This window comes from Vanessa atalanta, chromosome 16, assembly GCF_905147765.1.
Source record: "Vanessa atalanta chromosome 16, ilVanAtal1.2, whole genome shotgun sequence".
NCBI lineage: Eukaryota > Metazoa > Arthropoda > Insecta > Lepidoptera > Nymphalidae > Vanessa > Vanessa atalanta.
Genome location: NC_061886.1, coordinates 10132068 through 10144594, shown reverse-complemented (window position 1 = coordinate 10144594; position 12527 = coordinate 10132068).

Below are 12527 nucleotides of genomic sequence, written 5' to 3'. Positions count from 1 at the left end.
AGATATTGTTTTATTTGCGAATTATTAATATTGAGCACTTAAATAACTAGGTATACGATACAATAGAATAATACTTAACGTCCCTATTTGGAACGAATGAAATTTTCACAATATTAAATTTCGATTCCGAAAAATTCCAATTTTGATTCTTTGGGCGAAAAACAAATCAGCACTCCGTTTAAGAGTGGTAGTAGTGGCCAGTAACGCCACGGAAAATGCTGACGCGAATAATTTTATACAATTATATTAAAAAAAAAAAATTAATTAAATAATATTTTTTTCATTTCGAATTATATAATTTTGCCATTTGCAGTTGAAACACTTGGAGATTAGATATCATCTGTTTATACATACCTATATAAATGGGCAAAGATAAAACAGTTCAGTATCTTTTTATCCTGTCTGTCAAACGATTTTTTTTTATAGTTATAGACGCGGTCTAGCGTTTCCAGTAAAAAAATTGGGAGTAGTGATCTGAAAAATTTTCGAATCATGCAAATTTATATAAGTACATATATACTCCAAAAATTTTCAATAATATGGTCGACTTGTCGACATCAGGGCATGACCTTATAAATATTAAATAACACTAAGTAATTTATTAATCACTAAAAAAGATGCCCTGTAACTGTAGCTTAGCATTTTACAATTTCCCAACTACAATGATGTTTACATTGACTCAAAGTTCATTTGTACATAAAGGGATTTCAAAACTAATAACATAATTATAAGGAAGGATAATAGACGAATGTCGAGGAAGTTAGAAAAACCTCTTGTGTTGCGGGCTTTCCTCTTGTATATACGATCAATGTTTACCTTAAAGTAAATATCATAACAAAAATAACACGCTATTTATCAAAGTCATGGTTATATAAATTTGCGAATATACTGTAAATACTAAGATGTTAAACTATGTCCACTTAGCACAAGCAAACATTCGGATTGAAAACATCTTTCTCAAAGGAGCTGAAGTTTTCGTACTGAAGATAAACGATTTTATGGATATTTTTTTGTTTTGCATAGTGTCGTGTTGTCACAGCAAACTAAGGGTGTTTTAAGTGATTTCCTTAATTGAGCACGTAAGCACTTCAACCGTAATTTAATGCATGACGGCGGAATATCCATTGGTAAGAGTATCAGTATGCAGCATCAGCTGCAAGCTGAATATAAGTTAATAATTAACAGTTTTATTTACAAATGCACTCGTTAAAAATTTGCATGAATCAATGATAACAAAATATTATTGATAATTACACATAATTTTATTTGGGACGGATATGTATCCGTGCTGAATTCTCAGTGCAATAAAAAAATGTATTTATACGGTACAATAAAAAAAAATGTAATGCAAAAAATGCATAAATAGGAATGAGGACTGATATATAACATCAGTCTGAGGACTGATGTATAACATCAGTCCTCATTCAAGACAATGTTTTTTATATTAGATATATTTGAAAATTTGCTCTTAAGAATTCAATAAAATTGTATCTACCTCACATTGTATTTTTTAAATATTTTAATAATATGTTGTTAATTTGGACCGTAATTTTTTCTATTTTTTTTTTGTTAGAGATGTGAACTAAAATAAATATATAGTCTAACTTCACGCGAATCATGATATTCGCGTAACAAGGATAACTTAGTGTTCAATATCTATAACGAAATATCGATTCATTATTTTTAGACAACATTTAATATTATAAATTCAATACAGGCAGCCAGGAATTGGGAAATAAGGTTTAATACCTTATATCCCAAATTTTGATTTGGGTGATGGCTTAACTAGGTACGAAATGTAGTAAAAGAAACATCGTAATTGTGAAAAAAATGTGTTGCCGTAGTAAAAAACAATTTAGGAAGTTAGAAAAGGGCAAAAGGATCGTGAAGTGTATTATTGCCTAACCTAACACTGACGTGAAAAATACGGCAGTTAGCATATGGGTAAATACATACTCCCGTAGTATGGAAAATCATCCTCATATTGAAAAAGCAACAGCTAACGACATAGGTAATTAAAAGGACAAAAACATTAGATACAATAATTAATTATTATCCTCTTTACATGGAACACAAATGTTCAAAATATGTTAACACAAATATTTTACACAAACTATCCATATCTATTAAATTGAAAGTAACTATGATTTTTTTATTTTAAAATTATTGTCTTAGTATTATTATTTAAGAATAAAATGTTTCGTTTTCCTTGGTTTATGTTGTTTAATGTGAAGAATTTTCCAGATCTTATTGTTTGTGGTTATTGATAATATCAGGTAGGTATTCAAGGAAAAAATAAGAAAACAGACAACAAAACCGTATCATTGTTGAACAAAGTTCAAAATACAAAATTATTTCAAAATATGTACGCTAATGACAAAAGTTAATTTTATAATAAAAATATGTCTAAATTTTATTTAAATGTTCTCAGAATTATCGTTTTCATTTGTTAAGACTTTTAAAGTGTTTGTACTTTTGCAGATTCGAAAGCAGTTGGAGTTGCGCGACCTCATGCCTTTCACTATTTTAATATCTCTAAAGCATATTCCATATTTAAAAACATACTATCTACGTCACGGATTGAAAGGAAAAATAATCTTTTCCATACAATTAATCTAAAACCCGTGTTCTTAAGTATGCATTTTAATGTAAGGAAAATTCATCATCATCATTCCATTAAAAAAATATTGCATTGTATAAAAAAAATGTCCGTTTCAATGGAGTCACGTTGAAAACTCAAAATAACTACTTAGTGTGTATTTTCATATATTCCAATATATCAGTATTTATTTATATGATGCCGTTGACTACACCCATCGGAAACCAAGTATGTCAATGTAGGTCACAAAATTGACGGAAAAGAGAATACTTACTACGTTTTATTACCGGTTTGGGCGCTTTTATGGCGAAAACTGCCTTATAAAGATACCTATAAGGTTTTAGATCAGGTCATTGATCGAGATTTATTTGTACTCAATTAATTTACATTCGAATTATTTTTACATACACGATATTTTAGTTGGTAGAAGGGTTATCTATCCGTTCCACCACCAAGCAGCATTACTTAGTATTTTTGTGTTCTGGTTTAATTTGTGAGTGAGCCAGTGTAACTACAGACAAAAGGGACATAACATCTTAGCTTCCAAGGTTGGGAGCACATTGGCGATGTAATGAATCCTTAATATTTCTAACAGCAACTATGGAGGATGGTGATCACTAACCATCACGTGGCCCATTTGGCGTACCTATATTATAGAAAAAAAATATAACAAATTATATTCTTTGATCGACATTATAGTTTAGATAGTAGGTTCATTATTACTAACAAAGATATGACCGCATTAAAATAAACTTAATACTGCGTTAAGTTCTTTCAAACGCGGATCAAGATTTTCCTCTGCATCACAGGCGTGGCACATCTCCATTGTAGGATAATGTCTCGATCAGCGCCACAGAATTGGCACATGCTCGTCGTAAACGTCCTAAGCTAACAAAGATTATCTATACTAATATTTTAAATTCAAAAAACTGTCTGTCTGTTTGTCTGTTACTCTTTTATTGAAAATCATTGAACCGACTTTGATGTAATTCGGTATGAAGCAACCTTGAATCCCAAGGAAGGTCTTGGACTTTTTTATGCCTAACTAGTATTAGCAGCAGTAAAATATAATACGTTTTAATTTAAACATTAAAAAAAAATGTATTACAATATGGAATAACTAATAAGAAATTATAAAACCTAACAATACATAACTTAACAGACATTTATTTGGTCGTGTTGATTTAATGCTCCGTTCAAATTTTTTCGTTTGTCGACGATCTCAGTGCTTACTGGATGGTAAAATAAGTGCAGCTACTAACCTGTGGAGATTGTTTTTAAGAGCTGAGATGTCTCTGTATTTGAAACACGTGAATCTTGACTGATATATGGGATCCTATTCAGCCAAAAATGACTGAAATTCCATGTGCTTAATTTGTGTTCATAATTCATCTCGTACTTGGCGGTGAAGGGTACCGTAGTGAGGAAACCTGCTTGTCAAAATCTGATGCAAGTATGAACGTTGAATCAGGCATTCAAAAATATTTTTTGTACCATTTTTTTGGTTTCCGTGACGTCGCTAGCCAAACTTAGACGTATTATTATTATGTTTGACGTAATGTTCCTTATATTACGTAAATTATTTATTGATAAAACATCGATGCTATCGATGTATTGCGGATACCACTACACGGGTATTTTGATAAAGCATTCAATCATCGTTTGATAAATATGACACTCACCAATAAAAGAGAGGACAGGTGCGTCTGCACGCCAATGCGGATTGTAAAAGACGTAATTTCGAAAAAGAAAAAGAATTGCGTTGCGTAATTTTCAAGCTTGGAATACATTTCCGAAAGCTGATAACTGAATTCTGGTCTGAATTTTAACACAGTTTCGTTTTGTTATTATAAGACATATAGTAATCTAATCTAGATAATTTTTTCGCATGGTCATTTATCTCCCCCATTTTAACACCCTAAAGATTAGGTTAAGATTGCCAAAAACCCTCTCTTTAAAATGTATACCTTATAAAACAAATGTATGATTTGAATTCCAGTTTCCAGTTTCCAGAAAATCGTTTGTCTTGTCGTTTTTTTTCTGTTAAAAAAATATTGTTAAAGTTAACAACATTGTTATCTTAAACCTGTTCGCTTTTTGAATATGTTTTTAAAAAAGGAACAGGTTTTCGTTTTTTAAATAAAAGTTACAATGTTTCGTATTGGTGTTTTAATGAATCACCTTTGAATTATTAATTAAAAAAAATGTTATCGCCAAATAAATCGAATGACTACAGTACTACTATTTTATATCACATGCAGTCCAGAGAAGAAAGCATTAAAAGTGAAGTAGCTCATCAAGAAATAGGAAATTATATTTGCTAAGTATTACTTTTATCAAAATTTTGTAAACAAATTATTAACTTAGTCATATTACCAATGGATCGAGAAGAAATCTAGTTGCAACCGAATATATTTTGAAATGTATCAATGTATAATTATATCTGTATTTGTCCACAGATAAGTTTTAACATTTTTTTTGAATACACCCTTATTTGTGATAAGTCTTTTTAAAGATGGTTTCTTGCTAATTATGTTGATTGTTTATTCCAATTAAAAATCCATTATTAGAAAATTTTTAAAAATATATCATAGCTTCTAAGTTCCGGGATTACCAAGTAATATTATTCCGTTTAATTACAACTAATTTTGTTTGATAAATATACTGATAATTGTAAATAATTTAATTAACAAATGCGATATTAAGGCGTCAATTGCATATAATGAGTAGAATCAGAGAAAGTGAAATGTTCAGCGCGCATACGGCGATGCGCAGCGCTATCAACATATCATGTATTAAAAAAAAATCTTCAACTTGAGCCAAAGAACATCATTAACATCGTACCAAAAAGGTTTTATGTATAGTAGTAATTATAATATCACAAAGGATCAAGAATCAGGATTGAATCCGTGATCATAATATCATCATTCTGTCGTATACTTTTTAATTTAAAAGACTCAACAAGTATTTGTTAAATATACCTACATTTTTAGCGCATTTCGGAGGTACTATTTTTGTAGACTTTATCATGATTATATAAAAATAGACTCTATTTAATTGGGAATAAAGGTTTATTTTTAATAACCTACGTTTTTAAAAATGTGGGAATACTTCGGATAGTCGTAAATACAGAGACCTTGGAGATGACGACACAATTGAAGATGTGATTAAACGAAATAAATAGAATATTTAACGTCTCAAATGCCCAACTCTGGGTTACTGACCCTGTTATTTTACTATCTCAACAACCAGCACAGAGGTTATAATTTAGGTCACTGTTGTATTTGTTCCGTTCGTATTATAAAACAGTATTATTAATACAACATAACTACGTTAAACAAAAGTCAGTCGTTGCTAAAATAATAAATACACATTTTTTAAAACTTAGTATTTATTTATAAACAAATTTTCGTGTCAATAGTGTTGACCGTTGAGGTGTGCCTTTGTTTGGAATCAATCCTGGTTATAAAATCAAGTGAATCTTACTCTAAAAATGCTTTATCCTACAACAACTACCTACACATTCTTCAACTTCGGATAAGAAAAATCAGTCCTAATTCAGCTTGCAAGAGTTAATCTAAACAAACAAACATGATTTAAGACGATAAATTTATTTTTAAATCATTACCTGATTCAATAAATTTATTACTTGATACGTAATGGCAATAAACAATGTATGAATTAATACCTTAAAATAATAATCATTATAAGTTTAGTGGTGTTTAATTTAACACTGATGTCTATCGTTCCGTTATCATTGATTTTTTATTTAAAAGAAACGACAACTTTGTTTAACTATTAACCCTATTAACAATATGAATAGGTAAAGCCAGCACCATCTGTAGCACAACAGGCGATCTCCCTACAAAAACGATTTTACGAATATCTTCTGGAGCGCCACCAATGTGACGCTCGGGGTTTTTTGTATCATCTGGATCAAGACGGTTCTGGGTAGGCCGTAAATGTTCAACTATTATGCATTAGCATATTATATACGTACAAGGAAATTCACCGTGAATGATATAACGATTTAATCTAAATTTAAAGTATTATTTTTTGTTTGCTTGTATATTCAAGTTACGCTAGTCATTACGAATTGTAATTACAATATACTATACAATATTAAAATGTTTAAAATATTCGCTTGCTGTTCTAGAATTTACCGGCTGTGAATTTTAATATGAGCCGAGTTGGCCCAGTGGTTAGAACGCGTACATCTTAACCGATGATTTCGGGTTCAAAACCAGGCAAGCACCACTGAATTTCAATGTGCTTAATTTGTGTTTATAATTCATCTCGTGCTTGGCGGTGAATGAAAACATCGTGGGAAAACCTGCATGTGCTTAATTTCAACGAAATTCCACATGAATATGCTCAAAGGGAGAGGAGGCCTTAGTCCAGCAGTGGGAAATTTACAGACTGGTTATGTAAAAATGCAATGTAATTTTAATTTATTATATGCTAGTTTTCGCGGCTTCGTTCGCGTCTTAGGAGGTCGTCTGGTGTTAAGCATAAAATAGTATGTCCTTCCTTGGTTCAAGCTTGCTTTGCACCATATTTCATTTAAACTCAATGATTTAGCTATGGAAGCGTATCAGTGTTACTTTAGCATTTATAATATTAGTATCATGTGTATAGTATGTATATGTAATTTATCATCGTGTCGATGATACGTTTATTTTGCCATAGAGTCCTCATGGACATATTTCGTTGGCGTTACCAGATCTTTAAGAACAGCCAAATGCGAAGGTAACTCTGTCTGTCGGTATGGGAATGCAACTCCTAATTCAGACGTTACTGAGAATTCCTAGGTATTAAGGCTCTGTGAGTGGTAATAGGTACCACTTTCTCATTAAGACTACCAACAGCAATACTTAGTACGGTTGTGTTCCGATTTGAAGGATAAGTGAGCAAGGGGAACTACAGACACAAGAGGCATAACGTCTTAGTTCTGAAGGTAGGTGACGTATTGGCGCTGTAAGGAATGATTAATTATAGTAGTAGAGTATCAATATCTATCTATATATGCCCTGACCCGGGATATGAACGCAGGACCTGCCTTGTAAGTTAGTCACCCAATCATAATATTATTATTATGTTTATTACCCAACGTAGCCAGATTGTGTTGGCTGAATTGTGAAAATAATATTTTGTTATTTACAACTGTTCGAACCGGTTCGTCGTAGAGCCGCGTTATCATAATGGCTTGTTTAAGTAAATAATAATTGATATGTTCACAATAAACGTGATACATATTGACTAAAAATTTACTTTAAATAACTTTGTGTTTAATGTGAATGATATCAATTATAATTAGAATGATTTAGAAAATAAATAAAATTTAGATTCAAAAAAATATATAATAACCAAATTTTCTTCAAATTTTAAAAGGGAACAACCCTCAATAAAAATATCCTCCTACGTTTCTTCCTAAACAAAAAAAGTAATGGGGTACCAAACTTAAAAAACAAAACACAGCCGACTAATCTAATTTTTCGAAGTCAGTTAAGAAGACATGTTGATCAAAGACCATATGATAATAGTTTATAATTTTAAAAAAAACCTTATAGAATGTGAACTAGTGTGACATGGGTGTAGAGTATGTAGAATAAACATTAAATTCGTCCGAACTAACGGAGCAGAGCTCTTAAAGAATACACAAAAAATATATATATTTGGTTAGTTAGGATTACATAATAAAAATGAGAAAACTATTTAAAGTAACAGTCTGTACGTGTGGCACTGCTGAACAAAGCTACCTTTCTTACATACATACATACAAGATACAAGCGTGACGGTATTCCGTATATCTTGACTAGCATGTATACAAGATATACATGCAGTTCTCTTCATAATCCTCCACAACGTAGCGCGAGTTAATTTATAGACACAAATCAAGCACAGAAATACAATGGTGTTTGCTCGGATCTGAACTCCTAATTTTCGGCTAAGATCGCGCTCTAGCTACTGGGTTGTCATGACTTATAAATACCATACAATTACACACAACATGTTTTGAACATTTATGCATATTTACATAAAAGAAAGTCGCCATGCTCTAGTGTTCTGTACATATGCATTTAAACTTGAGTATAGGTAAGCGCATAGTAAATTGCATTAATAATACACGATGACCCACCATTATTTTAAAGCTATAGGTAGTCTAAGCCACACTTATATCATTTCAAATAAAAATATGTATTTCAAATTATTATAAAATATAATTTCGGATATTTCGACATTATCTACCCGCATCTTACTATACTACTACTACTATTAATGTCGAAATATCGAGCTCCAACAAATAAAAATAAAAAACATGGTAAATATCCCGTTTTAAATACTGTTAGTAATAAAAATAACCATGTTAATTTAAAATCTTATATAATTATTATATTTGAGATGAATAATGAAGTCGGTTAAAAACAAACTGATTTTCTTTCAACGGTTCTTCCATCAAAGGTCGAAGTACGTCGTCGTCGAAACGTACTTCTTTTTTTAGTTTTTTTACAATCAATCGAATTTCAAAATTTTATATTTATTAAAGATTTTGCCTTTGACATAATAAATTGTAATATTAGAAATGTGGTGGTTGGCTTCAGGCCCGTCCATCAAGGGTGCAAGGTAAATGTACTAATGATCAACTCTTGGAGCACCAGTGAGGCGGCACAGTTCTCTTAAAAAAACTTTATTGTGGGATGGGAACCCGCTAGAACGCTGCTTGCACCCGTGCGCTTATTGTGCTTAAGACGGAGCTAAAAGACGAACCATCAAATTGTTACCAAACGAATTGCAAAAAGAATATTTACATAGTTCCTATAAAGATTGAAGTAAGATCGTAATTAATTTTAATATGTAATATGTACGTATATATTAAGCGAGCAACTCAAGCGCAATCTCGATTTTGCAGTCCGCCGAGTTTACGTTCAAAGTTAATTTGTTATATCGTTTTTACGAGTTTAAGCACTGATGCTGGAGTACATTTTACAATATTATAAACGAAATTTATTCTTATTCGTTTACCCGACTACACACGCTCGTGATTTCTCTGCGGGCCAATTAGAACGTTAGACCATTGGCGTATTTTTATTTTTAGTTTAATTTATTTAATCAGTGATGGAAATAGTAGGTTCAAATTCTGTATTAGTCCAAATAGTTATTGGATTTTCCAATCAATAAATTCTCAGTTGTATTTTAAACGAGAGCAGTGTTAAGACTCGCGTACCGTGAAGGTACGTAATTATACGTCTTGCACCAGATTTCGTACAGTTCCCATTCAATCCCAGAGTATAAGAGTGAGCGTTTCGAAAGTATTTGCGCAGACACATGTGTATTATAATAACACATCTCGCGCAATTTGCCTAGAATCTATTCCAATCTTAAGAGGAAAAAATCCAAATAAATATTTGACAGCAAATTGACGCGATATCATTAGTCGAGAGCTTGATAAATGTTCACTATGAATTTGTGAAAAATGGCGTTTTGAACGTCGACGAAACTGTTATCGGAATTTTGGAAGTAAGTGTAATAGTGTCGTATAATAAAAAAAGATATATTAATCATAAACTCTAAGTAGATCACAATATAGCTGAGTTATTAGTAAATCGCATGAAATACCTAAATCTAAGGTTTGTTTATCTTTTCTACTTCCATTTAATAAATACACCAGTACACAGAATATTTATTTATTACTTATTTGTTTTATTTTATAATTATTATAGAGCTGAAGTTAAATATACAATTCACAAAAATCTCCTATTCTCATTCCATGCGCGACTCTCTTTTATTTTTTTAATAATCCTTTTGCGCGGGAAATATCTTGTATTACATTTTAAAGCTATACGAATGACGTTCTGAAATCGATTACACTTTTATTAAATCGGATACAATAACAAAATATGAGTTTTTTAAATATATAATTATAATATAAATGTAACTACATAAATAAGTATTTCTAACACATTGGAACAGGCTCTACTAGGAATAATCACTTTTGATTGGATAATGACCACTGTGGATATAATTAGTCAGGAGGACAATATAATTTATATCAATGGCCATTAATAAATAAAAGTAAAACAAGATTATATAGATGACAAAAAGCGTGAAGCTAGTACTTCAGTACTTCAGTACTTTCAGGCAGGATATATTATATAATCTTCTCGGTAGAATCTACATTCCGAACCGGTGGTAGCTTCACTTAATATAGAAAAATGACGATTCAAAATTGCTTGTAAAGTTCTGCTTGAATAAAGTATGTTTTTTCTATCTGTATAGTATATCTGAAATACAAAATTCTAATATCAGAATGTATTTTGCGTTTATTTTTTTTTAAAATATACTTATTTAAAAGCATACAACAATAAAGTTACACAAATAGTATTTTAAAGATTAAACTATCTTATCCATATCATAAACATTTATCAATATAATGTAACGTACTTATTTGAAGTACTTAACAATTTTTACGATAATAATAAGATGTTCATAATAAAAAATTATCCCGGCTTTTTACGTTTGAAAACTATCACAGCCATTTTTTTATGAATTATTGCAAAGTCAAAGGTTGATAATATATCTTTTTTTTTTTGTAGATAATGTTAATAGTCTTCCTTTTGAGATTTTTTATTGCAGTTTTATAATTGTTAGAAAGCATGACATTGTATCGAATAAATTTATAATGTACAATTGTAGAGTATGGCCCATTTTATAAGACTACATATTCATATTATGTGTATATATATACTGATAGCTGGGATCAAAGCATACGTAGCTACAGTGTTACATTTGTACCGAGTCTCCCCTATCAAGTCTAAAAATATACACGTACGCGTATATAGTTACCATTTCGTTGTATTATGTACGTTATAAGTATTATATAAGTTAGCATGATTTTCTTGAAACACGAATTAGTTTTACTTTTTAAATGACCATGAGCAGCAGATCTGAGGCTAATTATTTTGAAATATTAAAAAACAAACAAGAAAATATAATTGGCGGTTATTAGATGTCAGGTTATTACATAATAACTAGATGGCTCTTTACCAATCAGGTATAGTCATATTATTCTAATCTTGCTTTTAATTTTAAAATAAGCGAACCTTGACATTGAATTTTTTATTTTCAAATTTCAAAGCAATTTATTATTCATGGATACACCGTCTCTGGCGGACATTTTACGAACTCTCGTTTCACATCTTAATCTCGAACGTTAATCACTGAGTACAGTATTTATTAAAAAAAAATGGATTCAAATGTAATTAAATTATCAGAATAGAGCTACTGTATGAGGCATGCTTATAGTAACGCACTGCTGACGTCTGTTTGGTTTTGTAGGATTGTGGGTAGAAAGTGACCCTGTGCTTGTAGCAGTAATATTTTTTATGCAGTTGGATTATCTACATTGTAGTCACACGGTAGAGGTTCTTACATTAAACCTACAATTGTAACGACTAATTAGCTTGAAAATATATTTTTTAAGAGGTAGGGCCATGCTGCATGCTTTCGGGTTATCGGGTTACAGCCAATTAGGCCGTCCGCGCGGTAAAGTAGGTACCACTCTCTCATTAAATAATCGGCGTTAAGTGGTAGCTAAGCTGTCGTGTCGAGTCGTTGTTCAAGTCTCGAACTGGAGCCGGCTAAACCTAGTCCAATTCAACACCAAAACTCTAGTTTGCGCGTTAACCGCCAAAAAATCACCATTTGTCGTATGTATACGTTTTTAGAATATTCCTATTGCTGCCACAGCTAATATCGGAATACTTGGCGTTGACGTTTCGAACCTTGTTCAGTTCCGCAGTCAATTGGAAGGTAAACCCAAATCCCACCCACAAAACCACCAGGTCCGGCCGTAGAGCTCAGTTACATACAGACGTAGAGTACTTTCAGAAGAATAATAAGTATATATAAAGATATACGTAAAATTGAT